The sequence below is a fragment of the Apteryx mantelli genome, chromosome 5, assembly GCF_036417845.1.
Source record: "Apteryx mantelli isolate bAptMan1 chromosome 5, bAptMan1.hap1, whole genome shotgun sequence".
NCBI classification, from domain to species: Eukaryota; Metazoa; Chordata; class Aves; order Apterygiformes; family Apterygidae; genus Apteryx; species Apteryx mantelli.
Genome location: NC_089982.1, coordinates 58,456,800 through 58,474,488, shown reverse-complemented (window position 1 = coordinate 58,474,488; position 17,689 = coordinate 58,456,800). Strand labels below are relative to the sequence as shown.

Sequence of the window (17,689 nt, the reverse complement as noted above, 5' to 3'; positions counted from 1 at the left end):
CTAAAATGATTAAGGGATTGGAGCACCCCTCATATGAGGAAAGGCTGAGAGAGCTGGGACTGTTTAGCCTGAAGAAGAGAAGGATCCTTGGGATCTTATCAATGTGTATAAATATCTGACAGGAGGATGTAAAGACAGAGTCAGTCTTTTCAGTGGTACCTAGTGACAGGACAAGAGGCAATGGGCACAACCTAAACACAGGAAGCTCTGTCTGAATATGAGAAAAAACTTCTTTTCTGTGAGGGTGACCGAGCACTGGAACAGGCTGCCCAGAGAGGTTGCGGAGTCTCCATCCTTGGAGATACTCAAAAGCCATCTGGATAGGGTCCTGGGCAATGTGAGCAGGGGGGCTGGACTTGATGATCTCCAAAGGCCCCTTCCAACCTCAACCATTCTGTGAAGTGCAGTAGTAACAGCAGTGCTGCAGTCTCAGAAACCTTCTCTGGTAAATCAAGAAAAGCTGCCTTGTGTTATCACAAGTTTAGTTCTGCACAAGACTAAATAGCTCAGGAAGAGCACTCCACTGGCTCACTTGCACGGCATGAAGCTGCACAGCACAGATGCATCAGCCCTCTCTGAGCTAGCCCGCAGACCTCTAATCCAGCAGCACACAGACATATAATTTTATCTTCACAATCAAGGCCTGAGGGGACCTTACTGAATTTTCTGTTTTTCTTTCAGGTTCCACACAACCGCATAAGCTAGGAGACAGTCATACTTTGAATAACACATTGTTTCATAGTCAGGTTGTTTCACTTAAATTGAGACCAGAACAGAACACAGAGATTCTCTATTCTGATCACTTGCATAAAACAAGCTATTAAGCCCCTCCATTAATTCTTGCATCAAGCCCAATAGCTTGTGACAGACAGAACATATCTTTTAGACAGACAAGTGTGTTCAGTGCCAGAATTGCTCCATATGTAGACAAACAGTAAAACAGACACAACATTCTAAAGAGCAAGGAACATTTTACTGTAAAGGACACTAAAAGTAGTTAGTGTCAAGTAAGAGGAAAGCCATCTAAAATACAGACAAAATGGACCACTTATTTAATAAGGAGTGTGTATTTCAATAAAAAGTTTAAACAGATAATGTAAAAAAATTAGTAAAAATATTCCAATGTTTTTTTCCAAATAAAGGGAAAATTTAAGTTAAAATATCTTCCACTGACCAATAGCCACAGAAATAAGAAAAGAGTTCAGTAAACATCAAAATGCACAACCATTCCACCAAATTACTAAATGCTGCTTCACATGTACAGGCTAACTGCATTTTATAAACTATTCTTCACTTCAATGCCAGAATGCTAATAAAACACATGAATGAATCTGACTGATGGGATAACATACTAATACCAAACATGTTACAAAACAAGTAGAAAACAGACCAGAGGAAAAAAGGATTACCTAGGAAAAAAGAGCAGTGAATGGGAATAACAACATGTGAAAATGCTGTTGATCAGAACAGCATGATTCCTAATTATATAGGTCATTTCTGTCATTCAGCTAAAGGAAGAGTTTTCTGTTTATCACTGGCTAATGACATATGGACTGAACTGGTAGAAAAGGGCTTCCTCCTATTCCAGCAATTGCAATGCAAGTCTATGGTTTTGTATTCAGCTCTGCTGAAAGTAATTTAAACCACACTTTTTCCGCTTTTCTCTTTGGATTGTTCCCAGATTGCAGCCAATCACAGACTGTATCTGCAAAGCTACGTAAGTGAAGTGGACTAGAGAACTGAGCTGACTGAAAATAACCACCTACATTCTTTCCAAAAAGGCAATGCTTATGGCAGCCCCCAAGAAATAAAACTGGAACTGCAGCTTAAGGTAGATCAATAGTTTTAGTTTTAAAACACTCGACTTTGTCTGTAATAAGGTCATAATTCCTCACCCACCAGTAGTCCTTGCTTCTGACCATGCAATCAATCAGCTCTGGGAGTTGGCCCAAATGAAAAACTACCTTTTTTTTTTTTTTTGGGGGGGGGGGAGAAAGAGGGAAAGAAATAACTATTTCACTTGGTTCAGATCACTGAGCTGAATAGTTGTTTGGCAGCAAAACATTTGTTCTAGAACAAGAGAAGGGACAGTGTAGTGGCAGGAGCTAGTGGATAAGAACAGAGCCTGCCCATAGGAGCTAAAGCAGTGCTTTTGCAGAATGTCACCACTGCCAAGCTCTGTAAAATGCTTTGAAACAGTTATGAAAAAACAAATTGCACCAGCAGAATCAATTCTTGTCAATGACACACGAAAGAACATTTCAGCTCTAAAAATGGATACATCAGTTTGATGCGACTCTGCATTCTGAATGCATGCTGCTTCTAACTTGCAGCCTACAAACAGAGCTGGGATCTTTCCTTCTTGCATTAGCAGTTATAAATGTTATGCAGTTAAATGATGTCTTCAGTTAAAGCTACTGGGATGAACAGTGTGAACTGGTCTTTATCCTGGCTGGAGTATATTCTTACTAGGATTATCGTTGCAGATCTGCAAAAAAACCTCTGTCTCAGATACGCAAAGCATAATAAGGTACATGAGAGTGCTTGAAGATGAAAGCACTCAGCCTCATTTTCATATCCCAGGTCAAGTTTGTTGAGATTTCAATTAGAACATAATCTTTTTTAATCAGAGCAACTTTTAAACAACATCATTCAGACATTTATGGAGAACAAAACAATGTTCAATTTGCAGCAGTAATCACCACCCACTTTGCTACTGAACTTGTATATTCTAAGCACTAAGTTGCGCAGTTGCAGTTCATAGATTCACTGTTAAAGCCTCAGGAAGGAACCTCTGGTAAAACCCAGAAAGAAATGGCAACATTCACCTGGCTCTTTCGTAGAGACAGCTCTAACAACATTGAATCAAATCTCACTTTTAATCTGAAAGCATGTTTAAAATTTCTTAGAATACCAATAAAAAGAGCAAAATCAAACTAAATTCATCCATTCTAACTTGGAAGCTTGTCTAACTTGCCTATAGCAGCAATTCACAGACTTCTTGATATGGGAATTATCTTCAGAAAATCAATTTTTTTTCTAATCCAAAGTTTGCATGTGCTCATAACCTTAAAAGGATCTTGTGACTCTGTTTGATTTCAAAATCTCATATTTGAAATATATGAAGCTATACAATGCCTTTCTTCCCCCCTATGCCCTGTTTCTACTGCATATCCGGATTCTCATGGACTTTTGCTGAAGATCAAAGGAGCATGGCATTCCACCTAGAATCTGGTCTTTTCAGCAAAACTTCTCTCCAGAACTCATTAATATCTTCACATATTTTAATACCTCTTTTAATTTACTGTGACATCTTGGTACATTTTTCATTTCAATTAAAATAGAAGACTTTCTGGCCTTCCTCCAGCTATGAATTTTTCATGTACAGTCTACTTTGGACCAAAATTGCATTTCAGATGTTTTCTCCATAACTCAGGAAAAACTTCCCACTATTTGATTTTCTTATGAAACATTTCAATATATGTCTGCAATTAGAATCTATCCTTTGGAATTAGTCAGCAGGGAGATCTACAAACTGTTTTCCCCCGGTTCAAATATCAGTAGTTAAAATCAACAATTTTACAACAAAAGCATAGTAACTGCAATTTTTTATATAAACTTTGAATTGAAAACACAATTTCCACAATTCACTGCAGCCTCAGTTTCCTCACAAGAGAGCCTGCTGGCTGCTGAGTATGTATGTCAGGTTACTGCTACATTTTAAATACATTTTCAGACAATTCCTTGCACTTTTTCCACACTACTAGAAAAGCTGGGTATTTTTTCTCTTCCAGGACACATTATACCATTTCAGAAAACATCAACTAATCCTTATAGACTACCACACAGTCATATTACACTATAGAAAAAAACAAATTATACACAAACCTCTTGGAGGAAAAATGCCAACAGTTTTACAATTAAAACCAGCACTGGTGGGATTGAGGGGTGAAAGGAGGAAGTTATTCCTTTCAATCCCTTGGAAAGTACAGTTAAATTGAAAAGAACAGATCTTAAGAAATTTAAGAAGCTAATTATATGATAAACAAAGTCAAAGTAGTAATACTGTTGCAGCTATAAGCTCTAGAACTACAAGAAAAGTAAGGTCTGAAAGAAAAAGATACCTTTAATTAGAATGACTGACAGAATAAAGTATGATTAGCATCTCTGACAAAGGAAAATTCAGCAGATAAATTCAAATGGTTTATGAGTATCTTCTCCTGACAGTCCTACCAATGGCTAAACCATATCACACCATCCTCCTGCCAACAGCTTTCACTGCTTAACAAGTACTGACTACTGTTTTGTCTCACATGAATTCATAATTACAGTAAAACTCAGACATAGTTGCTCTAACTTTATTTCCCTTGGGTTTTGCTTCCCCTTATGTGATTTAATGAGAGAATCATGCTCACTAAAACTTGTCTGTTTTTCCCAGCTTTCTCAGTTGGTCCAATAAAAATATTGTCTTTCTTTCCAAATTCAAGTACATGAAAGAGTAATTAAAAATACTGAAACACTTCTATAGAGCAGATTTAGTTTTGCCTCGTGCATTGCTGTACTCTTTTTAAACTTTCACTTTAGCTAACTCAATCCCACTTAGGCATGTAAACTTTGGATAATTTTTACGTGTTTCTCACCGCATCAAGGTGCCCGTGCTGAGGAAAATAAACCCCACGCCAACGAAGCAGACTAACTAGAGATGGAGACGTATGCTGCACTGGACTCAGACTCACATGGAAAAGTCCAGTGAAGTTGGGATAGGAAGCCCAAAGAAAGGGAAATTTTAGGCCATCTTTCTGTAAGGAAAGCTAGACAGAAGCAAGGAAGAGAGAGGAACATGTGAAAGACAGTAACAAAATTAACTCCTTTGGAGAGTCCCTGCAACAGAATAAAATTCTGATGAGTCTCTGTGTTAGGCTACATAGTATATAGGAGCATAAATTGGAAGAAGACATAAGATGGACATAAAATCAAGATTAAGCTGCGGAAGAAAAGTGCTTAAAAAATGGAAAAAAATCTTAAATTTTTGATTCTTTTCAAGTCTGATCAACATCTCTGTACAATTTTGTACCGTTTCCTTCAGTATAAAGCTCTCACTTTGTCCAAAAAGTACTCTGTTGGCTATTCTACAGCTGTTTCTGCCAGGACAAGGGCTTGCATAGACGTATTTTGTACAGCAGTTTGAAACTGGTAAAGAAACTTCACAGATATCTGGCCATAACTGCTCAAAATACATCGGTCAACATAAGTCACAATTTTATTCATACTTTCAGGTTGGAACTAGTTCACTTGTTTTTGTTTTTAAATCATCCAGTTAAAGATCAATTTTTTTTTATTTCTTTTTCTGGTGAGACCCTGGTTTCCCCTAGCATTTCCCCCTTCAAGACTACCAAAAAAGCTTGCCTTTCAGACATCTGTCCTACATTTGCCATTGTAAAGAGTGAGACAAAGAATGCGTTTCATTTCTTCAACAATGTCAAGCTTTTCTGTGTTTGAATGATTCTTGCCATCTGTTGGAGACCCCTGCTGTCTCCTTCCCAGAATCTCTCTTGTTCTGGACACAGTGGAAATTATTCTTTATATAACTTGACCTCCTATGTAATTATGTTTCCTTTCATTTTCCATCTTTACCTTCCCTTTACCTTCTGTATTATAATGTCAACTTCATTCTGCAATTTCAACAGTCTTCTTTTATTGTCAGTACATCTATTTTCAGATACAGTTTGCATGTCTTTGTTTATACACTTTCTCCCCTCCCCTCGTCATAAAAATCAGTACTTATAATCAGTGCCTATACAATTTATCTTTCAAAACATCCCACTTTGCTTTTTTTTTCTTTGTTATTTTATTTTACTTGGATTTCATGCAACCTTTCTGCACTTAAAAGCTTATGGTTTAAATAAGATTTTTAAAAATTGCTTATATGAGATTTTTAACAATGCTTACCAGTGTGTAAGCTATTCAGATACAGATCACTTGCATCTATTTAAAAATTGATAGTAATAAGTAATTTTTTGCATTATTACCTTAGGCCTAAAGAACTATTATACTTTTATTGTCAGTTACTACTCAGTTCCATTTTGTCCCTCATAGAATGCTGAAACACTTAGAATACATATATTGCTGGTGCATTTTTATCCAAATAGCATACTAAATAGTTATTGTAACCAAGGCACAAAGTCATCTTTCAAAAATTAAATTTCCTTAAATGACAGGATAACATTTGCAATTATAACCAGTTCAAAATCATATATGTTAATGGAAACATTACCAATATAAAGAGTGTTCATAATTTTATTCTCCAATATAATTTGAAGCACTAAACTGAATATTTGAGACTGCCATATTGAAAGATTTAATCTCATCTACTGGATGTCCAAAAATGAGACATTCCACTTTCATAGGCACTGAACATCCACAGTGCACAAAGGTTTAAATTAAAGCTACATCTAATTAGAGGTGCATCAATCCATGAAAGCACAAACTGGATGCCTCAAATCAGAGGTCACAGGTTTGGAAAAGGTTGCAGAGAATCTCTTTGGCAGACCATGGGTAATTAAGGGAATTCCTAAGTTTAGCACTGTGCTCAAGTTCCAGATAAGAAACTACTTAAAAATCTTTAGTATTACATACGTACACACTGCACGTGGGGAGAGAAAAGTAGGCTGAGGATAAATGGCCAATTCTTTCAGGACTACTGAGCACGAGTAGACCCCGTTCAAATCAATAAGGGAGGTCGGTGCCAACTACTTTTTGAAAAGCACTGACTTTCTCGTATTTGGAATTTCAATCTTGAGGTCAGACAGCATCTCTGCTGAGAACATCTTTTAAGCATGTGCTTAAGTGCTTTCTGAGTAGGGATGAATTTAGCGTTTGCTCAAGTGTTGTTCTGAATAGTTGCCTTTCCTTTTTACATGTTTTACACTCTTGACCTCTGTGGCTCCTTAGGATTTTATGTAAGCCAAGGCACACTGTCATCATGAAGTTAGAAAAATAAAAAGCTTGTTAAAGAGATGTCTGTAGATGAGGGGGATTCCAAATTCTGTGGGACAAAGAAAGTGGCATGAAAGAAATTAAAGCAACACAATAAATGAAGAATTGCTGAACACAGTTTACTCATCTCTAGCCCTTGCCAGGATTGTCTTCAAATGCACATATTCCTTTTGTATCTTTTGAGGTACACTAGCACAAAACCACAACAATATTTCAAACTTCCAGTCAAACTAATGCCTAAAAAGGAACACTGTGTACACAAAACACGTCAACTGCCTTTGATTAGCCCAAAACTTCTACTCAGAAAGTAATCACTTAAAATTCATTTTTACTACTGTATTAAATAAGCAGAGTATTTTTGGATTAGTTAGGAGTAATTTTAGGAGTTATTCCATGCAAAAGTAGTTGCGGTCAATAAGAAGCTTATAAGAATCTAATAGTTTAAAAGTATTTTTTCTTAAGTTTCAGGCTTTAGAGATTTTATGAATAACTCCTCTGCAATCAAAACATTCAGTGTTTCCCATCCTGATGTATAGCAAGCTACGTGTGTAAACAACTGGACAAAGCAACACAAATGCAGCTAAGCAATGCTTTCTTAAAGCAGAGGTTAAGCATTTTCATAGTAGTGGTCACATCTTTATGGGTTATCACACACACCTCCTCTTCTCCCAGTTGTCATTTCTCATGCCATATTGCAATTGCATAACACCCCTAAAGCAATTACAGCAGTTGCTTTTTTCTGCTAAAACAACATACTTTGGGATTATATCACTGTGATGGTTTACTTTTATAAACTCACTCAGCTATTTACCAAATAGCCCAGAGGCCTTTTCAATGATGTACACTAGGCGACATTTTTCATTGTCTTACAACTAGAAAGGAGGTCACTTACACCACTAAAGCATTCCTTTATTATATACTCATTTTCTAAAAAAAGTAGCATAAAAACCTATTGTTTCAGGATTTAAATCAACTTCTAACTTTTAGAGACTGAGACTTCCTGAGGAGTAGGTTATTCCATAACTATCTTTCTCTAACCTCATGCCAACTACTACCATGCAGGTTATTTGCCAAAAGAAGTCAGAGTGCTTAGTTTCTTGCTATCTCCCACTCATATTCACTCTCCATTATAGAAATGCTAAAATTATAGGGTTTTGCTCTATCCCAGTCAAATAAAAGGGACATATTCTTCCCTTCTTAGCTACATTGTTATGGTGATTATATTGGTCACTGTGTAATGAGCAAGTCAACACAAATGACTATGGAGGGAGAAAATATTCCGAAGGTACAAGATTACTCAGAACTTTAATCATGTTTCATGACCTGCTCATTTTGGCTCTTTATTCACTAGATCATTGAAAACCAAATATCCACAATCGTATTCCCACATTGCATACATTGCATGGTCTGGTGTAGTTATATGGCTGAATTATCCCATTTACAGCACTGCAAAACTGTTAGGTCATTTACCTCCTAAAAACATGCAGATTTGGTCCAATCAAAAGATTTTGCAAATTCACATCAATTTTAGCAAACTGTTTTTGCTTTAAAACACATTAGAAGTCACAAAAAAAGGAATACTCTTTCAATACTTTGAAACAAGGTCTTTCCACTGATTAGTTATATATAGTCTCCTGTTAGCAGAAATATCTACTTGAAGAATAAAAGGAGTTTATGTTATGAGACCCCCTCCCCCATGTTGAATGGTATTAATATTTATAACTAGAGGTTACCCAGAATTTATCTAAAGATGCTAAAAAGTGCTACCTAAGTTGCTTTTGAAGAGTTTGTGTCACTGGTGGGTAACATGAATCTCCCACATCTGTGCTGAAGTGTAGTAAAGCTTTAATGTGTATGACGCAGAAGTGCAGCAAAAGGACATAAGATGGGTCATCCTATTTATATTCAGAAAGCACATACACATTCCAGGGCTGGGACAGTAAAAGATGTCATTAAAGGTTTGTGAGATCCTTTGCTCAAAATGAGATAACTTCTTTGTAAACTGCTAAAAGAAGACTCTATCTGCCTACTTGTAAATAAGTTTAGGTTGTTAAATAATTGTGTTGAGTGGGCCTCTATTTAAAATGCCAAAATGCCACAGCCAAGACTGATAAAGTAGACTTTATGTTGCTGATTGCCTATGAAAATTAAAATTGAAGTCAAGGTCAATGAGCTTGTTCAGCCCATCTTTTCTTGGTTTGCTTCTAAGTAACCTACATTTTGAATGACCAACTGAAATTAAATATTTCTCTTTGAAATTAGATTTTCAAAACACTTAAGATGACTCAAAGAAAAATAGTTTTCCGTAAATATTGTAACATCCACTCTGACTTGACCTAAAGGAACTTTTGTCATTCTAAAACTGCCAAAACCAAAATTAAACACCCAGCTAGCAGCATAGTCATAATCCCATTATGAATCTACCCCTTTCATCAGCAACAAGTTGAGACAACTAGATAGAGTTTAACCACCAACAATCACTTGTGGTTAAGACAAAACTGATAATAAAAGCAGTGTATAGGACCTGAATGATGTTGATACGTTAAAAATGCCAGTACAGCATATGAACAGCTTCATCAGTGATAGAATCATCACTTCCATGACACTTCTCATTTCCTTTGTAACCAACAAGTTATATAGTTGTACCATGGAAATAAAAAGCTCATACCTGAAAGTATCTATTTAGCACTCAGGAAGTGAAGGAGAATTCCCTTTATTGAACTTCATGAGGTTCCTCTCTGCCCACCTCTCCAGCCTGTCCAGGTCTCTCTGAATGGCAGCACAGTTCTCTGGTGTATCGGCCGCTCCTTCCAGTTTTGCATCATCAGCAAACTTGCTGAGGGTGCACTCTGTCCCATCACCCAGGTCACTGCTGAATAATTTGAATAGGACTGGACCCAGTATTGACCCCTTGGATAAACTGCTAGCTACCTGTTTCCAACTAGACTTTGTGCTGCTGATCACAGCTCTCTGAGCTCTACCATTCAGCCAGTTCTCAATCCACCTCACTGTCTGCTCATCTAGCCCACACTTCATCAGCTTGCCTGTGAGGATGTTATGAGAGACAGCATCAAGTTAAACAACATCCACTGCTCTCCCCTCATCTACCCAGCCAGTCATTCCATCAGAGAAGGCTATCAGATTGGTTAAGCATGATTTCCCCTTGGTGAAGCCATGCTGACTCCTCCTGATCACCACCTTGTCCTCCACATGCTTGGAGATGGCCTCCAGGATGAGCTGCTCCATCACCCTTCCAGGGATGCAGGTGAGGCTGATTGGCCTGTAGTTCCCTGGGTCCATCTCCTTGCCCTTTTTGAAGGCTGGAGTGATATTTGCTTTCTTCCTGTCCTCAGGCACCTCTCCTGTTCTCCACGACCTTTCAAAGATGATTGAGAGTGGCCTTGCAATGACATCAGCCAGATCCCTTAGCACTCATGGATGTATCCCATCAGGGCCTATGGACTTGTGTATGTCCAGTTTGCTTAAGCGGTACCTAACCCGATCCTCCTCCACCAAGAGATAGTCTTCCTTTCTCCAGACTTTCCCCCTGGTCTCCAGCACCTGGGATTCCAGTGGGCCAGTCTTACAGTAAAGACTGAGGCGAAGAAGGCATTCAGTACCTCTGCCTTTTCTGTATCCCTTGTCACTAGGGTCCCTGCCCCATTCAGCAGTGGGCCCACATCAACTAGTCCAAGACTAGTTGAAAACAACTGCTCTGCATTTAATTTAGATCAGCTAATAAATTACAAAATTTGAAAGTAACAAGGGATTGTCAACTCCCCCCTGTGCTCCGCAGGTACCAAAGGGAGAGGTGTTAAGGGTACTGACCCCCTGCAGTATAGAGAGAAAAAAAATCACTGCCTCCCAAGTCAGACAGAGGGGTTTAGCCATTAGCAACACACAACTCATATTTTAGATCAGAGCTGAAGTTTTATCCTAAAATTTTTTTAAAGGTGATCTGCAACAGGCTACCAAATGGAGGAAGCTGTGGAACACCACTTCAGTCTGAACCAGAAACATTTTCTTCAGAGCTTAATGCTGTCATAAATCCCAGTTCAGTTATTGTCCTGGCCAAAGACAACTGTAGAAGACCAGGTTCTTCCCCAATCAAACTCATTTTTGGAGCCCCACGTCTTTCACCAAGGTATTTCCAGCCACTCCCCTTCTTGGCTGAGGCACATGCTTGCTTCTATAGACTCTTGGGCAGGCACAGCTGTAAGCAGGTAGTTCAGGCTGAACACCTCCCCACACCCATTAGATGTGAGCTGGCCTGTATTCCAGATCCAGATGGTATTTTGATTAGCCATTTCCTAATTACAGAATTCTTTAGAGAAACTGGAGACATATTTCTAAGAACCTACCATTAAAAACAAAAAGCACAAAATGAAATTAATCTTAGGATTAGATCTATCATTACAGAGTATATTCCATGGCACATTAGGTTGGACTGCATTTTCCTATTGTTTTGAAAGACGTGCGTGACTTTACAAATGTGTTTTCAATATGTAAAAATGAATGCTGGCTTGATTGACACCACTTAATTATGTGCTAATATTGTTACGTTCAAAACAAAAAAACAGTGCTTTGTAAAAGATGCACAATAGCTGAGGTACTCAACAGGCTATGAATAGGACAGTCTACAGGACTGTGCCTGAGCTGTCCCAGTTGTCTCTGGTTAATCACCTTTCTAGAATAGCCAAATTACTCTTCTGATCCGTTCTGTAAGAAATTATGACCATCTTTTCCAAGTAGATCTCACAGTGATAATTTATGCCCACCTCACTTTTGGACAACACTAATATAGCAAATCCTACCTAAGCCTCCCTCTAAAATCTGTTCAGAAACTAAGAGCACAATACAGCAGCACACTTAGTAAACAGCGCACTGCAAGCACGTGAAACCTGTGCTTTACAAACTGCAGTTTCCTGCTTGCAAGCTTCCAGGTGGAGCTTAAGATCCTGGTGTTGATCTATAAAGCCTTGACTAGTTAAGGACTGGCCAGTCCAACAAACTACTGACTTTACAAATGTGTTTTCAGTAAGTGAAAATTTTCCCTATGGAAAGTAACTATAGAAGCATACTATACAGTATACTAGAAGAACAGAAGTAACTATTTTCCCTATGGAAAATAACCAGTTATGCTTTTCAGAGGCATGTGAGTGTTTCACGAGGGAGTACCTAGCCATTGTCTACGAAAGATCATTTGCATTAGCCAGAAATATTGCAGCCTAGATCTGAATTTGACAGCACACTTGGCAAAGTACTTGTTGCAGAGCATGATATATGACTTCTCAGGCCCTTCCTTTATTCCGAGGGGCTGCTACTGACACTGTCTATATCACTGGATTTTACTTTTGAGGGTCATATTTTTAAAATATGCAGTGATAGGCTAACTGTGCTTCTACCACTAGAGTCTGAACACTTCGGTTCACTGACAAGCTTAGCTATGTACATCAAAGAAGTTATTCCTTAGAGTTCCAGTTATAGTAAGTATTTGCTTGTTGTGCAAACTAAGAAGAATATTGATAAACATTCACAGGCATCCCAGGTCAAAAAACACCTTTTTTTTAATGCATAAAAGGATATACAGGTGTCCATGAGTTTAACATAATTATGATGATGTTTCCTATAGCTGCATACCAGTTCAGGTTGCATTTAAATCTTATAAACATGAGGCCTACAAGTTGCCTGTGCAAACTGAGATTGTTAAATCCTCATACTTCAATTGCTCTTCCCAAAATGAGAAGTCTGTTTATTTCTTTCATGTAATTCCACTCATGAATGCAGATAGCTTCCCTCAACTCTGCTTTTTATAGATCTTTGTTTACTTGCCTATGTTAGTTACATAAAGAGCAACCGCAAGTTTCCCCATAAAATTAGGACAAAATTATCTCACAGCTAAACAAGTTAGGCTAAACTTTTTTCACATGTACAAAATGCTCTCTGTGCCCTTGAACGCTACTGACCTACTGGGTGACCCGGGACTAATCAGTCTAGCTCTCTGTGCCCATGTACCTGTAAAACAAGAATACTCACTAAGGCTGCACAGGAGTTTTTTCACTCTGCAAAGGATTTCAAGGTTTGAAAAACAAAAATCATCTTTGCATCAAGAGAAAATAACGTTTCAACAATATTTTGAACTTATTTTGTTGAAAACAAAAATACCTCTAAATATCTACCATGGGCCTACTGCTCTTATTACCCTTAATACAACTGGGACTGTACCAACTTGTATGCGTAAGTAAATATAAACTTAGCTAGAAGACAAAGTGATTTATTAGATCACTGCTTGAGATACTAGGAATTAGGTAGATACAAACCTGTGGTCTGACTTAGGATGCAGCTACTAGATACCGTAGCTTCTGTAGAAAAAATAACTTTAGTATGAGCAGTACAAGGCAGGGAGAAGGAGACAAAGAATTTCTTGATTCTGTTCCACATGGGACCTACCCCTTCCAACTGTCCCCAGAGTGGTCCTCACACTGCTCTTTTCTACCACACAGAAACCTGGGTCAACCTAGTTCTCTATATATTCTAGTAGTGGCAGAACACCAAATACAAAGAAAGGACTACTGGGGAGGGAGAAAAACGTTTATTTAATGTATAAATTAGACATAGTTAAATGATAATAAGGGGGGTTAGGACAGCCTTGAGGCTGAGCAGGGGCTGCAAATTAATGAAATTGCTCAGTTGCAAAGACGTGCATGAAGTCCCAAGGGTCCTTTTCATAATAAGAATTTTTTTTATTTAGCAAGAGAGTGAAAAAAGGGAAACAATCAAATATAAATGCTATGCCTCCTGAAATTCTGCTTACCAAGTCCTCTGATTCCGTGTCTCACTTTTGCAAAGGCACTTTTCTTCCAAGCAACCATTTGGAGTTTGTGAGGGTTTTTTTTCATCCTCCTGCACACTTGTGCAAATGCAGGGAGGAGCTGAACCTGAACCAAATCCATGTTCATCTGGGACTCGCACCCTTCCCAGCACTTCGTCAAGTACATCAGAATAAGCCAGAGCTAGAGAAACATGTCCCTCATTCCTATCCAGCCTGCTCTTTAACTCAGTTCTTCTCCTGGTAAAATGTCTAGAGGCCCACAGCTCCCCCTTGACTCCCCAGCACGCCCTCAGGCTGTGCAGCCCGCCTGCTCCTCGGATGAAATGCCGCCCTAGGCCCCCCCGTCTGCCACCAGACGATGCCACCTTCCACCGACACCCTGAAGCAAACCCCTCTCCCTCTCCGCGACTGCCACTTTACGCGCTCCCAAAGCAGAGGATGCCTTTGCCCACGTTCCCGGCCGCCCTCCCCCGTCCCGGTCTCCTTCCCCGCGAGCGGCCCCGGCCCCGGCCCCGGCCTCCAGCGGCTGCAGGGCGGGGCGGGCCCGGGACGGGCGCTGCCCGGGCGGCCGAGGCGGCTGCGGAGCAGCCGGGAGAGGCGGCTGGTGCCGCCCCTGCTCAGCGGCCATCGAAAGCTGCAGGCCTTGGCACGGTCACCATCACGGTTTCTGGGGCTCTGCTGAAAACAGGTCTCGTTTTCTCTGTTGCTCGCAGTGTTTACGCGTGCTGAGGCATGACACGAAGCGCAGAAAAGTATGATAGAGGAGCAAAACTTGGAGCACTTTGTCACATTACTGTTCATATCAAGATTAGAACACCGTAACAGTTTTCCACTAAAACTTTTTTGTGAAATGGCAGAGTTGTTACACTTCTCTCCTAACAGACAGCCAAGTAAGAGATTTGAAAGAGGACAGAAAGAGGAGATATTAAATATATATACATGCATATCAGTGAAGAGAAGAAATAAAATTAGATATTAGTATCTCTGTTCCTAGTGCATGTTCCACTGGTCTACAGTATGTTTTTCTAGGAAGACTGTCAATCTCTCTCTCCTTCTTGTCTCCCCATTTGAAACAAAAACATTCCTCTCAATCCAGTCCACTTGAGACCTCCTGATCAGTCTCTCACTTTGCTGCATAATTGCAGACTATTTTTGTCTCAAAGAGAAAAAAGTACTGATAAAATTTTACTGATAGGTATCTTCAGAAAACATCCTTTGTTAAGATATATTACTATTTTGTATATCATTCTTTTTCTATTATGCACTGATTGACAGATGAACAGAATAATATGACATAAACCTTTAAATTCCATGCATACGGTCTACTGACCCTATTGGTTCACTTAAGGCTCCCTTCCTGATGTTTTTGCTATCAGGAAACTCTCCTATGAGCCATCCTAATGGCTTAAGACCATGAGCCATGCCTTTAAAACAACATATTTAAATCTGAACTCACACAAACTCAAATAACCTCAACAGGAAAAATGTATTCCTTCACTTTCTTTCTGACAGAGAGGTAACACAGGATACACTTAGCTCAGAAGCTAGCCTTTGTCAGGGGTCAGCATCATATGATTAAGAAAAGATAACAGTTTAGGACAAGTAAGGAACAACCACCTATAAGTATAAATAACAACTTCGTGCAATTTAAAGTCTAGAGACTTTATGAGTCAGAGATTGTACGTTTAAAGCTCCCAACAGACCAACCTGTCATGAAGTTCTCCAGGCACTTTTATACTTTTTGGTTTTCTCATCATCCTATGGCAATGAGCTCCATGACATAGATTGATATTCTGTGAAAATGTGCCTCCTTTTGTTTGTTTTTAGGTCTGATAACCTAAAAACAATAGGCACCCACTTGATATCATGAAGAACAGTGAGCAACTGTTCCCTGTTCAACTTCTCCAGGCCACTCAAGATTCTATAGACATCTGCCATAACCTCTCACTCCTCAGCCATCTGTTTTCCAGGAGGAAGAGTTATTGTCTGTTTAGTATCTCCTCAAACCTAAGCCATTCCTATCTCCACTGGTTCTGGTTGCCTGCTGTTTGACTTTTCTAATTCTACTACTGTCTTTCTGAACTTATAGACTGGCATAACAAGATTTTCTGTTTTCTTTCTGCACCCTTCATGGTAACACCTAACACTCTGTTTGCCTTTCTGTCTCTTCCTTATTCTATCATGCCTTTCTGTCCCCCCCCCCCCATCTATTCTTCACTAGAGTTTCTATCAAAGAACCTACTTCCACCTCAAGGATACTTAATAAATAAATAAATAAATAAATAAATAAAAATCAGTACCGTATGTGCCAAATTTCATCTGTATTTCCTGGAATTCCATATATCTTAGATATGACAATTAGGCAGTTGAATACAAACACATACAAACACACACAGTCTTACGTCTTAACACAGTATCTTAGTCTTAATATCTATATGGTATCTACCCAGTTACTAAGACTGCAATGCAAAGACACCATCTTCCAGAAGAGGAACAGTTAATTAGAAGCCCACAACACATTTTAAGGAAGTTCTAGTTGAGAAAAACAGGCGGTATATTGCCTTACAATTTTGCTCTATGTTTATTAGCAGGCTGCTAACTTTGGAGTGTCTTTTGCTATCATAATTATCAAAAATGATATAGGTTGGAAGTATCTGTAATATAGCCCACTTTGCTTCTATGCATAGTTTTTTATTCCTCAGTGCAGTGATAATTAATCAAGTTACCAAAAAAGGTAAATAAATGAATCACCATAAGATACAAATATGCGTTTATACACGTTTTCAGTTTAGGGGGAAGAAAACAAGAGATAGGTTCTGTTTGATAAACATTGTTCTTACACTGACTTACAGAAAAACTGAACCCTTCAGATGACCTGTGGAATAACCACAGTCTAGCAGACTGAAAGAAAAAATTGACAGATCATCGATTCATATTAAGTTATCATTTTTCAAGGCTAATTTGTGAGTGAGAAAATAATTTTTGCACTGAAATGATCCTCGAAAAGAATCTCTTCCATGTACCAGATTAAAAAAAAAAAAAAAGTCTTACTCAAAGGTTTCCCCTACTTTTACCTCACTTTGGAAGAACAAGAAAATGGCATACAGAGAAGTTTCTCCATTTCCCAACTTTTATCTGCCTGTTTGATGATAAGGTAGGGGGAAGGGAGAGAGGACCAACAAACCCCTGAAGGCAGAATGTTTCAGAAAAAAACAGCAAAACAAACTATTTCTGATGCAACTTCAGTTTGATCATTCTGACCTGAATAGTACATTCATTAGATAGTTCAGATGAGTAATATCAGGTCTTACAGCTTAACAAAGCACAGAATCCAGCAGAGCAATGATACGTAGACATTCTCCTGAAAAGAACATCTATTCAGTGGCCTTTCAGAAGGGATCACTACTGTCAGCCACTATCCCATCATTCTCATAGAGATTTCAAATATATATTTAATAGAGTGTGCCACTTTCAGATCATGGGTTGTCCCCTTTCATTTATGTCAGACCTCTCAATGACTTGGTAAAAGTATTGTTTTGTGCTCTGATGGGACCATTAGCAAAGGAATGATATGCAGTTAGAGAAACAAACTTATTTTAATATAGTACCCTAGTGTTTCAGTTGTTACCAAAACAACATCAAGGAACCTTTTACTGACATCATATATCCATAAAATGACCATGGCACTAATGAAATGCACCTGCTGTTACAGTCAGACAAAAAAATGATCACAGATATTTTATCAGTTTTGTTGTTATTCTTTTTTGATGTTTTTATTACAGTCCTCACAAATGTCACTGTCAAACAGTGACATAAATGTCGACTTTATTGCTGCATAGAGAAACAGCTTCACATTAGAGA

General features: G+C 38.6%; 1 protein-coding gene across 1 annotated transcript in view; it reads right to left on the bottom strand.

Annotated features, from left to right (window-relative positions):
* Positions 1-17,689, bottom strand: part of CORIN (corin, serine peptidase) — a 149,237-nt gene that overhangs the window by 101,807 nt on the left and 29,741 nt on the right. The gene's annotated exons all lie outside the window — the stretch shown is intronic.